We start from the raw sequence: 16823 nt of genomic DNA, 5'->3' as shown, positions 1-16823 counted from the left end.
GTAACGCTGAAGAAGCTGAAGTTGAACAATTCTATGAAGACCTACAAGACCTTTTAGAACTAACACCCCAAAATGATGTCCTTTTCATTATAAGGGACTGGAATACAAAAGTAGAAAGTCAAGAAACATCTGGAGTTAACAGGCAAATTTAGCCTTGGAGTACAGAATGAAGCAGGGCAAAGGGTAATAGAGTTTTGCGAAGAGAATGCACTGGTCATAGCAAACACCCTCTTCCAACAACACAAGAGAAGACTCTACATATGGACATCACCAGATGGTCAACACCAAAATTGTATTGATTATATTCTTTGCAGCCAAAGATGGAGAACCTCTATACAGTCAGCAAAAACAAGACCGGGAGCTGAGTGTGGCTCAGATCGTGAACTCCTTATTGCCAAATTCAGACTTAAATTGAAGAAAGTGGGGAAAACCACTAGACCATTCAGGTATGACCTAAATCAAATCCCTTATGATTATACAGTGGAAGTGAGAAAAAGATTTAAGGGACTACATCTAATAGACTGCCTGATGAACTATGGACAGAGGTTCGTGACATTGTACAGGAGACAGGGATCAAGACCATCCCCATGGAAAAGAAATGCAAAAAAGCAAAATGGCTGTCTGGGGAGGTCTTACAAATAGCTGTGAAAAGAAGAGAAGCCAAAAGCAAAGGATAAAAGGAAAGATATAAGCATCTGAATGCAGAGTTCCAAAGAATAGCAAAAAGAGATAAGAAAGCCTTCCTCAGTCATCAATGCAAAGAAATAGAGGAAAACAACAGAATGGGAAAGACTAGAGATCTCTTCAAGAAAATTAGAGATACCAAGGGAACACTTCATGCAAGGATGGGCTCGATAAAGGACAGAAATGGTATGGACCTAACAGAAGCAGAAGATATGAAGAAGAGGTGGCAAGAATCCACAGAAGAACTGTACAAAAAATATTTTCATGACCCAGATAATCATGATGGTGTGATCACTCACCTAGAGCCAGACATCCTGGAATGTGAAGTCAAGTGGGCCTTAGAAAGCATCACTACGAACAAAGCTAGTGGAAGTGATGGAATTCCAGTTGAGCTATTTCAAATCCTGAAAGATGATGCTGTGAAAGTGCTGCACTCAATATGCTAGCAAATTTGGAAAACTCAGCAGTGGCCACAAGACTGGAAAAGGTCAGTTTTCATTCCAATTCCAAAGAATGCTCAAACTACTGCACAATTACACTCATCTCACATGCTAGTAAAGTAATGCTCAAAATTCTCCAAGCCAGGCTTCAGCAGTACATGAATGGCGAACTTCCAGATGTTCAAGCTGGTTTTAGAAAAGGCAGAGGAACCAGAGATCAAATTAGCAACATCTGCTGGATCATCGAAAAAGCAAGAGAATTCCAGGAAATCATCTATTTCTGCTTTATTGACTATGCCAAAGCCTTTGACTGTGTGGATCACAATAAACTGTGGAAAATTCTGAAAGAGATGGGAATACCAGACCACCTGACCTGCCTCTTGAGAAACCTATATTCAGGTCAGGAAGCAACAGTTAGAACTGGACATGGAACAACAGACTGCTTCCAAATAGGAAAAGGAGTACATCACCCTGCTTATTTAACTTATATGCAGAGTACATCATGATAAACACTGAGCTGGATGAAGCACAAGCTGGAATCAAGATTGCTGGGAGAAATATCAATAACCTCAGATATGCAGATGACACCACCCTTATGGCAGAAAGTGAAGAGGAACTAAAAAGCCTCTTGATGAAAGTGAAAGAGGAGAGTGAAAAAGTTGGCTTAAAGCTCAACATTCAGAAAACTAAGATCATGGCATCTGGTCCCATCACTTCATGGCCAAATAGATGGGGGAAACAGTCGAAATAGTGTCAGACTTTATTTTTTGGGGGGGCTCCAAAATCACTGCAGATAGTGATTGCAGCCATGAAATTAAAAGACGCTTACTCCTTTGATGGAGAAGGCAATGGCACCCCACTCCAGTACTCTTGCCTGGAAAATCCCATGGACGGAGGGGCCTGGAAGCCTGCAGTCCATGGGGTACTTAGGTTCGGACATGACTGAGCGACTTCACTTTCACTTCTCACTTTCATGCATTGGAGAAGGAAATCACAACCCACTCCAGTGTTCTTGCCTGGAGAATCCCAGGGACGAGGGAACATGGTGGGCTGCCGTCTATGGGGTCTCACAGAGTTGGACACGACTGAAGTGACTTAGCATTACTCCTTGGAAGGAAAGTTATGACCAACCTAGATAGCATATTGAAAAGCAGAGACATTACTTTGCAAGCAAAGGTCCATCTAGACAAGGCTATGGTTTTTCCTGTGGTCATGTATGGATGTGAGAGTTGGACTGTGAAGAAAGCTGATTGCTGAAGAATTGATGCTTTTGAAGTGTGGTGTTGGAGAAGACTCTTGAGAGTCCCTTGGACTGCAAGGAGGACCAACCAGTCCATCCTAAAGGAGATCAGTCCTGGGTGTTCATTGGAAGGACTGATGCTGAAGCTGAAATTCCAGTACTTTGGCCACCTCATGGGAAGAGTTGACTCATTGGAAAAGACCCTGATGCTGGGAGGGATTGGGGGCAGGAGGAGAAGGGAATGACAGAGGATGAGATGGCTGGATGGCATCACTGACTCGATGCACAAGAGTTTGGTTGAACTCTGGGAGTTGATGATGGACAGGGAGGCCTGGCATGCTGCAATTCATGGGGTTGCAAAGAGTCGGACACGACTGAGCAACTGAACTGAACTGTCATAATGCACAACACCAGGAAATTGTGTGATGTGTCAGCTCTAAATCTAGATGGTGAGATACTGTGGCTATCATGAACCCCAGCTCCTGGTGTTCACACCATTGTTTGACTCCCTCCTCTCAATGTTGGCAGGACCTGTGCCTGCTTCTAGCCAATAGGATACAGCAAAGGTGACAGAATGTGTGATTTATGGATACATGATTACTGATTATCAGTAATCAAGATCCTAATGCCTGCCTTGCCAAAACTGATGCTCCCCTCTGCTGACTCCGAAAAAGAAAGCTGCCATCTTCTGAGCTGCCTTACGGAGAAGGAGCTGAGGATCATCTCCTTGCTGACAATCTACAATAAACTGAAAAGAGAAGCTACAAGCCAAAGGAGCAGGGAAGGAGAGCTGAAGGAGTATATATTATTGAATGTTCCACTCCCATTTACAGACCCCTTATGAGGTTTGAGGCTGGTTTTTTAGGTTATTAATCCAGCCAGTGCTGTGGTGAGCCATACTAGAGCATGACTCAAAAGCAAAAATCTGTATTACATAATGTATATAAATATACATGTGGTTTTATGTATTTTAAAACTGTCTAATGGCTTTAATGAAAATATTATCAATGAGTTTGCTTCCGTTCAGGCCAGGAAAGTAAAACAACAAATTCTGGTATTGGCATAAATAAACTATTTTAAGTTAAAATAATGCTTTTCATTTTGTAAATATTTCTTAACTACTCTGATGTTATGGAAAAATCATATGTGTAGGAGGTATTCTTCCATACCCTTGATTGTAATTAAACACTAAACAGACATGAAAACATGAATATTGGGGTGCACATTTTTCCTTTTGCCTTAGCCTCCAATATGGCTTAGCATAGTACTCTGAGATCTTGTTTTTACTGAAAATTTTCTTATTTTGTTCACCATGAATTTTTGGCATTAATTGAAATTCTTTAATCATATTGAAATATTGGTGACCTTGAAAACAGAACAAAACAAAACCAAAAAAAACAACAAACTGAGATGCTTAGTCTGGCAGCCTACAAAGGTCTGAAATCTCTCAACCACCATATGAGCTTGGAAGCGAATCCTTTCCCAGTCACACCTAAGGTAAAACAGAAAGCCCAGCTGACACCTTGATTCCAGTCCTATGAGACTTCAAGCAGAAGATCCAGCCCAGCTGTACCTAGAATCCTGGTCCACAGAAACTTTGCGATAATACATGTGTGTGTTCCTTTAAGCTGCTATGTTTGTGATAATGTTGTTATGTGACCACAAATGACTAATATAAATCTAAAGGTGTGTAAGACAATGGTTTCTGATTGAAAAAATTTTACAATCAAGTGGGAAGACAAAAAGCTACCTATATGACTGTGGGCAGGGACATAAGGCATTAGGGTATAAGAAAAAACAAGGCAGTTTGGTGTTATGAAAGTGTTAGTCACTCAGGTGTGTCCAACTCTCTGCGACCCCATGGACTTTAGCCCACCAGGCTTCTCTGTCCATAGAAATATCCAGGCAAGAATATAGGAGTGGGTTGGTATTTCCTTCTCCAAGAGTGAAGAGGGGGCAGATACAGCAGGAAGTGAAGCACCAGGAAATATAGATGTGTGGGTTGTGGCCATGAGCTTTGGCATCTGGAAGATCTGGGTTCAATTTCCAACTCTACCAAGGTCTTGTGACATTGGACAAGAAAGTTAAGGATTCTATGGCTCAGTCTTCCCATCTGTAAAATTACAGTATAATCATACTTCTTAGGGCTTGAAATTGAAACCAAGTGAAGCCTAAAATTAAATGATGCTCATAAAGCATATAGTACACTACTGTCACATATGTGCTCAATAAATATGTGAGCTATTGGGAGGGGTCAAAACGTGGCGATCCTGGTAAGACATGGCAAGAAACTTCATCCTATAGGCAATCAGGATTTAAGGATGTGTGTTGGCAAGTTTGTGATATAGAAACATTTATCTGGGGCAGTTTCAAGGAAAGATTCAAAGGGGATGAGACTGATGACAGGTAGATCAGTTAGGAAACTGTTGTAGTGGTCTGGGAGAATGCTGAAAAATAGCTGGAGCTGGTAGGACAGACATCATAAATGGTTAAGTGGGTGCATATGCTCTTCTTGATTGGCACAACAATGACGACAATAAACCGTGACATAAACATAACCTTTCTGCTCCCTGCATGTGCTGTGCTTAGTCGTTCAGTCCTGTCTGACTCTGTGACCCCATGGACTGTAGCCCACCAGGCTCCTCTGTCCACAGGGATTCACCAGGCAAGAATACTGGAGTGGGTTGCCATGCCCTCCTTCAGGGGATCTTCCCAACCCAGGGACTGAACCCAGGTCTCCCACATCGCAGGCAGATTCTTTACCATCTGAGTCACCAGGAAAGCCCAAGAATACTGGAGTGGGTAGCCCATCCCTTCTCCAGGGGATCTTCCTGACCCAAGAATTGAACTGGGGTCTCCTGCATTGCAGGCAGATCCTTTACCAGCTGAGCTACCAGGAAGCCCCTGTATATAGACAGTAAGGCCACTTGGTCACTTCATGCCAGTCTCCCAGTCCTTTCTGTAATCTAGTGAGAGACATATCACTTGGCTGTTTCCTGATGTGCAATTTCAAAAAAGTATTTCAAGGTACTCACTTGTCCATAAGAGGACTCAAACTTGCTTTCTTCAGAGTTCTAGAGCAATTATTCATTTATGAAAATGAAAAAAAAATGCAACCCGAGGTAAATGACTCGTTATGGCTCTAGAGTCAGGGATAAGTTACTGTACTCACAACTTGCTCAGATCTTCAGGCCAAGAATCCTAGTAGTGAAGGTACAAGTCCCCTTGTCCTAGATTGTTCAGTAAACAAAGCTTCATCTCCCACAGGGCCCCTGACAGAGCTGCAGATTGGTGTTTCTTCACCCATCAAGGCTGGAGCTTTGTGACAGCCTCACTCGTTAGCACACAGCTGCAGATGGAGTCTAACACTGCAACAGGACAAAAAATTGCCAAGCTTGTCAAGTTTTTCTTCTGTAGACTTTCTGTCCACTGTCGTCTCTATTGCCTCCTCTTTCCTTATCGCCATCCTTGCTCTGAGCATCCCTTCTATCAATCTTCAATTCAACATTTTCATGCTATTCTCAATCTTGGTACTAGGGGGAAAGATGCTATAGTTAAATCAACTCACATTAAGCTTCTCCCCATGTGAAAAGCAGCTAAATATCAGGCCCCAAATATAATTATAAGAGTAGCAGGGACTTCCCTGACTGTCCAGGGGCTATAGACTCCACACTTCCACTGCAGGGGACTCTGGTTCCATCCCTGATCGGGGAACTAAAAGCCCAAGTGTCTCCAGGCCAAAAAGAAAAAAGAGCAGCAGACCTCCAGAGAAGGTTGAATCTCATTCCCAACAGGTTTGAGGTGCTGAGGTTGGGGCTGTGAATGAGAAGTGGGACCCTAAAACTTGGACTGATGAATCTGGGATCATGCATCCAAAAATCTTGGCTCCTCAGATTCTTCTGAACCCTCTAGGCTTGCAAAATAGCCCACTCCTCCCTGTGAAAAGCTAGTGCTTGCCTCTTGCTTGCAGACAATTAAGAGACTTCTGTCTTATAAGGCAGCATGCATTACTGAAACTGCCTTCTAGTACTCAAATTAAAATTAAATCAAAATTCTCGGGATGAATGGCAGAGATCAGTGATACCTAATGATATAGGAGTGGCTGTTCCATCAAACCCCTATTTAATTCAGCAGACTGGACACTGCAAAAACTAGACAGAGCCTTAAGAATGACAGTAGACTCCTGCACACCCAATCAACTAATACTTGCTGTGCTGTGCCAGACATAGTATCCTTTCTTCTTCTTCTTCTTCTTCTTTTTTTTTTTTTTTTTTTTTTGCCATTCTGTGCAGGATCTTAGTTCTCCTACCAGGGATGGAACCTGTGCCCCCTTCATTGGGAGCACAGAGTCATAACCACTGGACCTCCAGGGAAGTCCCCATAGTATCTTTTCTAGAATAACTTAACACAGCTGCATGTTCATGGGCTTCCTTGCTGGCTCAGACTGTAAAGAATCTACCTGCAGTGCAGGAGACCCAAGTTTGATCCCTTGGTGGGGAAGATCCCCTGGAGAAGGGGATGGAAACCCACTTCAGTATTTTTGTTTGGAGAATCTCATGGACAGAGGAGCTTGGTGGGCTATAGTCCATGGGGTTGCAAAGAGTCAGACACGACTGAGCAACTAATACTTTCATGTTCATGGTATGTGGTTACTGAAATCTGGACAATATGTATTTTTCCATCCTGTAAGGAAAGATTACCAGACACAGATCATGTTTAAATGAAACTGACAAGACAATAGAATGCATTTATGATTTCGCCCCAAGGCGAAACTTATAAAGTTTCCAGTCCTCTGTCTTAATAGGGTCCAAAGGGATGTGGACATTTCTTAGAACATCACATTGGTTTGCAGTAATTATGACATCATATTAATTGAAACTGATAAGGAAGAAGTAGCAAGTGCATTGGGAGCCTTGGTAAGATACCTGTACACAGAGCATAAGAGAAAAACCCAATGAAGACTCAGAGAACATGCCACTTCAGCAAAGTTTTTAGATGTTTAGTGGATTGTGGCAGACCAAGGTATATCCTCTAAAATAAAGGATGAATTATGCCTGCCTCTAAAAAGGAAGCACAACACTTGGGTAGTCTATCTCCCTTCAGAGGATACAATGGTGTTAGTTCAGTGGTAATTTACTTCCTTTCCAAGGTTCCTTTAAGCTTCCTAAGTTTAAGGGAGAGAAAAGGAAAGAGGATAAGACTGGTAAAGGAAAAGGGAGAAAGAAAGTGGGGAAGGGAGAGGATGCAAGCTCAGTGGAGATGGTAGAGGGAAAGAGAAAGGAGAGAAAAGGAGAGATGAGGGGGAAAAGAAAGAGAAAGAATGAAAGGAGATAAACCAAAATAAACAATAAAAATGGAGGAAGAAAAATTACATGGGGAGAGAAAAAGAAAAGAGAAAAATTTTTAAAGGAGAAGGGGAAAACATTGAAGGAAAGTTGGGGAAGCACAGAGAAGCTATTTGTGGTGTCCTAAATTGAGGGGCAAGATACGTTGGAGTAAAGGAATATAATTATTTCCAATCATTTTAAGGAACTAATATCGTGGTGAGAAAAAACACGAGGACTTTATCTGCACTTAACAATTTTTGTTTGTTTTGGTCGTGCTACATGGCTTGTAGGATCTTAGTTTCCAGACCAGGAATTAAACCCATGGCCTCTAAAGAGGAAGCTTGGAGTCCTAACCACTGGACCACCAGGGAAGACCCTAACAATTATTTTTTTAACCACATTTTCCCTGAGATGTGGGTCCAAACCACTTTCAGGCAAATAATTGAAAAGCAGGAACATGACAAACCTCTAGAACAAAACAAAGAATCAAAAGGTGTGGAGAGTGATATGCAGAGCTGCTTCAGTGCACACTAGCAGAGAAGAGTGAAACGAAACCCCAGTTTTGTAATCCCTGATGCTGTTCATGGTGTCTGGCTTCCCTGGTGACTCAGTGCTAAAGAATCCGCCTGTCAATGGAGGAGAAGCAGATTCAATCCCGGGGTCGGGCAGATCCCCAGGAGAAGGAAATGGCTACCCACTCCAGTGTTCTTGCCTGGGAAATTCCATGGACAGAGGAGCCTGGGGGGCTACAGTCCACAGAGTCATGAAGAGTTGGACACAACTTACTGACTGAACAACAACATTCATGGTGTCATGTGTCACCATTGGAAATCAGAACAATTTGGTCAGATTTGGAATATTTCTATGCACATCTTTTGCTTGAATTTTCTGAAAGCCAGGTCTTCAGAAGGCACAAGGAGGAGTTATCAGTCCAGCCACACCTGACCCAGGGACAGGGGGACAGAGTGCAAACTCCTCAAGGGGCTACCCCCACCATCCACAGGATCAGACACATTGGGAAGAGCCATAATCTGCGGTTTCTGCTAACACACTGTGGGAGCTTTTGAAATAAAATGGGCACTACAACTCACATAAAAACAAACTTCATAATGCAGCTCTATTTTTATTCTTCATAGTTTTAAAAATTGTAATTGTAGCAATAACCATGTAACAGAAAATTTACCATCTTAACCATTTGAAGAGTACAATTGGGTGGTGGTAAATATATTCACGATGCTGTACAACACATCTCTGGAACTTTTCATCTTGGAAAACTGAAAATCAATACCCATTACCCAGCTCCCCATTTCCCTTTTCCTTCAGCCCCTGGAAACCACTATTCTGCAATCTGTCTCTAAGAGCTTAGTACAATATTTGCGTCTTTTTTTTTTTTTTTTTGGTGACTGGCTTATTTCACTTAGCACATTGTCCTTAAGTTTATATTGTAATGTGTGACAGGATGTCCTCCTTTTTAAGGCTAATATTTCATTTTATGCAAATACCACATTTTCTTTATCCATTCATCCACTGGTGGACGTTTGAATCGCTTTACCTCTTGGCTATCGTGAATAATACCGCAATGAACATGGGTGTGCAAATATCTCTTTGAAATCCTACTTCCTTTGGGACATATACCCAAAAGTGGCATTGCTGGATCAGATGTCGTTGTTCTTATTCAGTCATGTCTGACGCTTTGCGACCCCATGGACTGCAGCACACCAGGCTCACCAGTCCTTCAGTATCTCCCAGAGTTTGCTCAAATTCAAGTCCATTGAGTTGGTGATGCATCTAATCCTCTGCTGCCCCTTTCTCCTTTTGCCTCCGATCTTTCACAGCATAAGGGTCTTTTCCAGTGAGTTGGCTGTCACAACAGGTGGCCAAAGTACTGGAGCTTCAACTTCAGCATCAGTCCTTCCAATGAATATTCAGGGTTGATTTCCTTTAGGATTGACTGGTTTGATCTCCTTGATGTCCAAGAGACTCTCAAGAGTCTTCTCTAGCACTAGAATTCAAACATCAGCTCTTTGGTGCTCAGTCTTCTTTATAGTCCAACTCTGACATCCATATATGACTATTTGAAAAACCATAGCTTTGACTACCCAGACCTTTGTTGGCAAAGTGATGCCTGTTTTTTTTTTTTTTAATATTGTCTTGGATTGTCGTAGCCTTCCTTCCAAAGAGCAAGCATCTTTCAATTTCATGGCTGTCATTATCGTCCGCAGTGTTTTTGAAGCCCAAGAAAATAAAATCTGTCGTTGCTTCCACTTTTTTCCCTTGTGTTTTTCCAAGAAATGATGGGACCGGATGCTAACATTGTAGTTTTTTGAATGTTGGGTTTTAAGCCCACTTTTTCAGTCTCCTCTTTCACCCTCATTAAGAGTCTCTTTAGTTCCTCTTCATTTTCTGATCCACTTTAGAGTAGGATCATATGAAAATTCTAATTCTAATTTTTTGAGGAAACTTCCTACTCTTTTCCATAGTAGCTACAACATTTTACATTCCCACCAACAGTCATAGCGTGACTCTAGTAAACCCAAACAACCACTGGGGAAAGCTGCGGAGATAGCCAGAGATAATTATGGCCTCAATTCATATAGAGAGTTTCTCTGAAAGGTTACTCTGTTAAAAGTCACTGGGAGGGGAACAGTCACTCACCAAATCAACAACATACAAAATAACAAGCAAGAGGTCACCTGGAAGTTATACAACCATTAGTACTTTTGATTGCTTCCGTTTCTGTGGGCACGGACACTGAGAATGGAAAGAGCCACAAAAAAACAAGACATTTTAATAAAAGCCCATTACAGGGGCCTTCTGCTGAATGGAAATTCTCACTTAGGCGATGCTCTGTATGCTTTGGAGAACAAGAAATCCAAATCTGCTTTAGAAACCATTGGCATATTTTACATGCATTTCTCGACTGCCTGCCAGCCAGGTATGTTGTTCACAGTATTTCTACCCCATTGCTGTCAGAGACAGATTCCAGACAGAACTGGTACTCTGGCTATATCGCTACTGCTGCTTCAGATCCTTAAATATTAAGAGTCATGGATTTGGCCTCACATCTTGGTATTTTCTCTGCAGGCTTCCAAAACCCACAGAGAATGGCAAACGACTCTCGGAAGCCAACCCTCTGCTATTTTGCAGGGTGTCACACACTGAAAACTCAACATTTCCAGCAGTCAACTGAAGCCACATGGACAGCTGTGATAAACTATAAGTAAAATCTCTCTCAGCCAACTCCCTGCCCCAAGTGACTTCCCTCTCCTAAAGGGAGGAGGAATAAATCAGCTTGGATAACATCGTAAGACTGCCTACAAGGTGGGGACTCGCTGGAAATTCAGGCTCAGGCAGCAGTATAGCCCTGAAGGAAGACAGGGAGACAGAGGAGACAGAGACAGATGGTCAGGAACAGAGAGAAAAAGAACACCTCTGATTTGGAAAGTCTTTGAGAAGAAAGCCATCCAATCCTTCAAAGACTCTTGGAAGTCAGGTAAGGATATGCTGGTCCTGCTTGGGGACCAGTGCACACTGCCCATTGTCCCTCTTTTCTTCAGCGTTTGTCATTATTGTGACTCTTTACCTGGTTTCTATGAATAAATTACTGGAGTAATTTGTATCAAGAACATACAAAATGCCAAGGAGGAACTCACCTGATATTAGCATTTTGCTTCCATTCCATTTCTTTCTATTCCTTCCCCAGCACAGGTATTGCCTGAATACAATGAATCTCATTAAGGCCTGCTGGGACCAAGTGACACCACGGTCCACTGGTCCCACATTGTCACATCACCCTCTATTAAAATGAAATAGTGACTGTCATAACAAATTTGAAGGGCAGGCATGCGCTATATTAGCAGTTTATGGGTTCCATACCTATAGATGTCAGTGATTATTTCCACCAGGTTTGCTGGGTTCCAATAACCCCAGAAAGTAGTGCCAAAGGCAACTTTGGTTTCCCTTTCTTTTCCAACTGGTAATTCTCTACTATGGCTGCACTATTTTCCTGTTGGGAACTTTTTTTTTAGCATGTATTTATTTAACTTTTTATTTTATATTGGAATATAGTTGATTAACAATGTGTTAATTTCAGGTGTACAACAAAGTGATTCAGTTAGACATATAGATGTATCTGTACTTTTTCTGTTAAGAAATCTTGGCTTGGGAATCCCCACCCAGCGAAATGCAAAACTCCTTTAAGAAGGTGTTTTCCCATGTAATATTTTGTTTTGTTTAAAGGAAGAATATTTAGAAAGGGCAGATATTTATTATTTCAAATACTTGGCTTCTACTTGTCATCTTCTTTAATGAAGAAATATCATATACATGCGTAACTTGTTTGCCTTATAGAAGAAGAGGTCTTCCTAGAGATTGTTTCTTTCTATTTATTTATTTGGCTATGCTGGGTCTTAGTTGTGGCATAAGGCACACAGCACACAGGATATTTAGTTGTGGTATGTAAACTCTTAGTTTGGGCATTTGGGATCCAGTTCCCCCACCAGGGATGAAACGTGGGCCCCTGCACTGGAAGCGCAGAGACTTAGCCACTGGACCACTAGAGAAGTCCCTAGATATTGTTTCCAGATCCTCATTTTACAGACAAGGAAACCAAAGCCCAAAAGGTATTGGACACTTATTTTACACTAAGCTGGAATAGCAACTCAGGGCTTCTCATTTCCAGGTCAGCAGCTATACTGACCTAGAACAGAAAGGGAGGGGAGACAGACTGAGAGAGAGACAGAGAGGTTGACTGTCAGTGTCTCAGGCCTTACTATTGGAGGTAAAGGGAGAAGGGTGAAATGTCAAGTTCAAGAGTGAAAATCACTTCTCTAAATCTTTTCATGGAGAAAAGCCTGTGGCTCTGGCAGCCCCAGTCCTCTTGTACTGGGAGTGTCTAGAACACAGAGGAGTGTACACTGGTGGAGGGAAGGGACGTGGGTAAGGACATGAGGAAAGGGAAAGTGAGAGAGAGAAATTTGAAAGAGCAATGTTTTGGTTCTTTTTATTAAAATAGTCTGTGTAGGAGTGGAAAATGGTTGTTCCAGCAGTGGGAGCTTGGAAGCAGAACAGCCATGGCTTGGGGAGGGAGGCTGGCAGTCTCAATGTGCCAGGGAGCTTCTGGCGGGGAGGGAGTTGAAAGGATGCTTTTCCGTGGCTGATTCATGTCAATGTATGGCAAAACCCTCCACAATATTGTAAAGTAATTAGCCTCCAATTAAAATAAATTAATTAATTTTTTTAAAAAAAGAAAAGTTGGTTTTGTAGACTACTGACTCTCATCCAATCCTCAGGGTCCTCTGAATAGCCCCCTGGCAGGCAAAGAGACATAGCCTGGCTCCAAACAGCCCCACAATTATGTTCACCACGGTTCTATTTTATTGTGCCAGTGTCATATTCATGGCACTGTACGTGCACTAACTCATTTTATCCTCACAACCACCCCATTAAGTAAGTTTTATTATTACTGCATTTAAAAAATGCAAAAACAGAAGCTCAGAGACTTGAAGAAAGCTTTCCGAGGGCACACAGCTAGTCATGGCCAAAGCCAGGAGACAACCCAAATCTATTTCATCCTGAGGCCAGTGGATTTTGACTACCTCAATTTACTATTTCTCAAACATTAAAATGTAACTTCAGTGATTGTTTCCCAAGTTTTTCCCCTCTTTTTGGCCATGCCGCCTGGCATGTAGGAATCTTAGTTCCCCTACCAGAGACTGAACTCGTACTCCCTGCAATGGAAGCAAGGAGTCCTAATCACTGGACCACCAAGGAAATCCTCTCATGCTTTTTTTTTTTAATTAAGAAGTGTATTAATAGGTTTTAGAAAGATGTTCAATGAAACAGAGGCAGGTCAGTATAGAGGTTGACCTGGAAATGAGAAGAGCTGGGGTTTTGTTCCAGCTTAGTGTAAGGAAATAAGTGCCCTTGGGTTTCCTTGTCTGTAAAATGAGGGGCTGAAGGCCACATCTTTAGAAAGCCCTCTGAGGCAAATGGGTTACAATTATTTTAGTGGTGGGAGAACAGAAACAACTAAAAAGAAAAAACCCAAACACCAAGTATTAGTATTAGCTGAGTGTGAACACCAATCTTAATCCATTGACAAGGTTCATTATGGCGATACATCTTTCACCATCTTTCAAATTATCATACATTGTAATTTTCCTGTCTCCAATTGTCTTCTTGCATTGCTGACACTGAATTTTTGTTGCCGGATACACATAAACATTTTTCTGAATCTGAGGGAAATCTGCTCATTTGGTTTTTTCCACTCTGCGATCTGTGTTAGACTTTGGACCCAAACTGTCAATGGCTAATTTACTGTAGTAATGTTGTAGTCTATGTTAAATGTCTTCCAACTTTCTGTTGGGAATGCAATGATGTCAGTTCTGGATTCTGAATTGTAGCTTTTTTCCTAATTTTTTAAAAACAGTATTGTCTATCACTGCTTTTTTACAGCCATTATTGAGATCAAGTGAATATCCCACAAAATTCATCCATTTAAACAAACAATCTCTTTAACAAGTGGTGCTGGGAAAACTGGTCAACCACTTGTAAAAGAATGAAACTAGAACACTTTCTAACACCATACACAAAAACAAACTCAAAATGGATTAAAGATCTCAACGTAAGACCAGAAACTATAAAACTTCTAGAGGAGAACATAGGCAAAACACTCTCCGACATACATCATAGCAGGATCCTCTATGACCCACCTCCCAGAATATTGGAAATAAAAGCAAAAATAAACAAATGGGACCTAATTAAACTTAAAAGCTTCTGCACAACAAAGGAAACTATTAGCAAGGTGAAAAGGCAGCCTTCAGAATGGGAGAAAATAATAGCAAATGAAGCAACGGACAACTAATCTCAAAAATATACAAGCAACTCCTACAGCTCAACTCCAGAAAAATAAATGACCCAATCAAAAAATGGGCCAAAGAACTAAATAGACATTTCTCCAAAGAAGACATACAGATGGCTAACAAACACATGAAAAGATGCTCAACATCACTCATTATCAGAGAAATGCAAATCAAAACCACTATGAGGTACCATTTCACGCCAGTCAGAATGGCTGCGATCCATAAGTCTACAAGCAATAAATGCTGGAGAGGGTGTGGAGAAAAGGGAACTCTCTTACACTGTTGGTGGGAATGCAAACTAGTACAGCCACTATGGAGAACAGTGTGGAAATTCCTTAAAAAACTGGAAATAGAACTGCCTTATGATCCAGCAATCCCACTGCTGGGCATACACACTGAGGAAACCAGAAGGGAAAGAGACACGTGTACCCCAATGTTCATCACAGCACTGTTTATAATAGCCAGGACATGGAAGCAACCTAGATGCCCATCAGCAGATGAATGGATAAGAAAGCTGTGGTACATATACACAATGGAGTATTATTCAGCCATTAAAAAGAATACATTTGAGTCAGTTCTAATGAGATGGATGAAACTGGAACCTATTATACAGAGTGAAGTAAGCCAGAAAGAAAAACACCAATACAGTATACTAACGCATATATATGGAATTTAGAAAGATGGTAACAATAACCCTGTGTATGAGACAGCAAAAGAGACACTGATGTATAGATCAGTCTTGTGGACTCTGTGGGAGAGGGAGAGGGTGGGGAGATTTGGGAGAATAGCAGTGAAACAGGTATAATATCATGTATGAAACGAGTCGCCAGTCCAGGTTCGATGCACGATACTGGATGCTTGGGGCTGGTGCACTGGGACGACCCAGAGAGAGGGTATGGGGAGGGGGGAGGGAGGGGGGGTTCAGGATGGGGAGCTCGGGTTTGCCTGTGGTGGATTCATCTCGGTGTTTGGCAAAGCTAGTACAATATTGTGGAGTTTAAAAATAAAATAAAATTAAAAAAATAAATAAATAAATAAAGTGAGTATTTCAGTGTTTTCTTTAGCATATTACCAAATTGTGAAACAATCCTCACTAATGTTAGGACCGGAGAGGGCAATGGCACCCTACTCCAGTACTCTTGCCTGGAAAATCCCATGGATGGAGGAGCCTGGTAGGCTGCAGTCCATGCGGTCGCTAAGAGTTGAACACGAATGAGCGACTTCACTTTCACTTTTCACTCCATGCATTGGAGAAGGAAATGGCAACCCACTCCAGTGTTCTTGCCTGGAGAATCCCAGGGACGGGGGAGCCTGGTGGGCTGCCGTCTTTGGGGTCGCACAGAGTTGGACACGACTGAAGTGACTTAGCAGCAGCAGCAGCAATGTTAGGACCTATCCATCACCCTCAAAACAAAACTTTTGCCTATTAACAATCACTCCCCATTTCTCTCTCCACCCAGGCCCTGGCACCACTAGTCTGCTTTTACAATTCTAATATTTGTCTACACTGGAAATTTCACATAATGTAACCATACAAAATATGTTCTTTTCTGACTGGCTTCCTTCACTAGGCAACATATGTCAGTATTTAATTCTTTTTTATGGCCAAATAATAATCCACTGTGGCATATACCACATTTTGATTATCCATCCATCAGCTGATGGACATTTAGGTTACTTCCACTTGTCTGGCTATTAGGAATAGTGCTGTTGTAAAATCTTTGTATACAAATTGTGTGCTTTATTTTCAGATCGCTTCTTCTCCAACACCACACTTCAAAAGCATCAATTCTTCGGCAATCAGCTTTCTTCACAGTCCAACTCTCACATCCATACATGACCATTGGAAAAACCATAGCCTTGACTAGATGGACCTTAGTTGGCAAAGTAATGTCTCTGCTTTTTAATATGCTATCTAGTTTGGTCATAACTTTCCTTCCAAGGAGTAAGTGTCTTTTAATTTCATGGCTGCAATCACCATCTGCAAGTCAAGGGCAATGACCGAGAGTACCAGGCTGCATTGGCACAGGAGCGGCTGAGAGGAGCTACCCCACAACCAAGGTCAGTGGCTGTGGCCGAGATCAGCTACTGCACGCCGGAGGTCAGGGCGGTGGCTGAGAGGAGCTACTCCACGTTCAAGGTCAGGAGGGGTGGCCGTGAGGAGATACCCCTCATCCAAGGCAAAGAGCAGCGGCTGCACTTTCCTGGAGCAGCCGTGAAGAGATACCCCACGTCCAAGATAAGAGAAACCCAAGTAAGACAGTAGGTG

Source organism: Bos indicus x Bos taurus, chromosome X (genome assembly GCF_003369695.1).
Source record: "Bos indicus x Bos taurus breed Angus x Brahman F1 hybrid chromosome X, Bos_hybrid_MaternalHap_v2.0, whole genome shotgun sequence".
Classification (NCBI taxonomy): Eukaryota; Metazoa; Chordata; class Mammalia; order Artiodactyla; family Bovidae; genus Bos; species Bos indicus x Bos taurus.
This window is presented reverse-complemented; position numbering follows the sequence as displayed.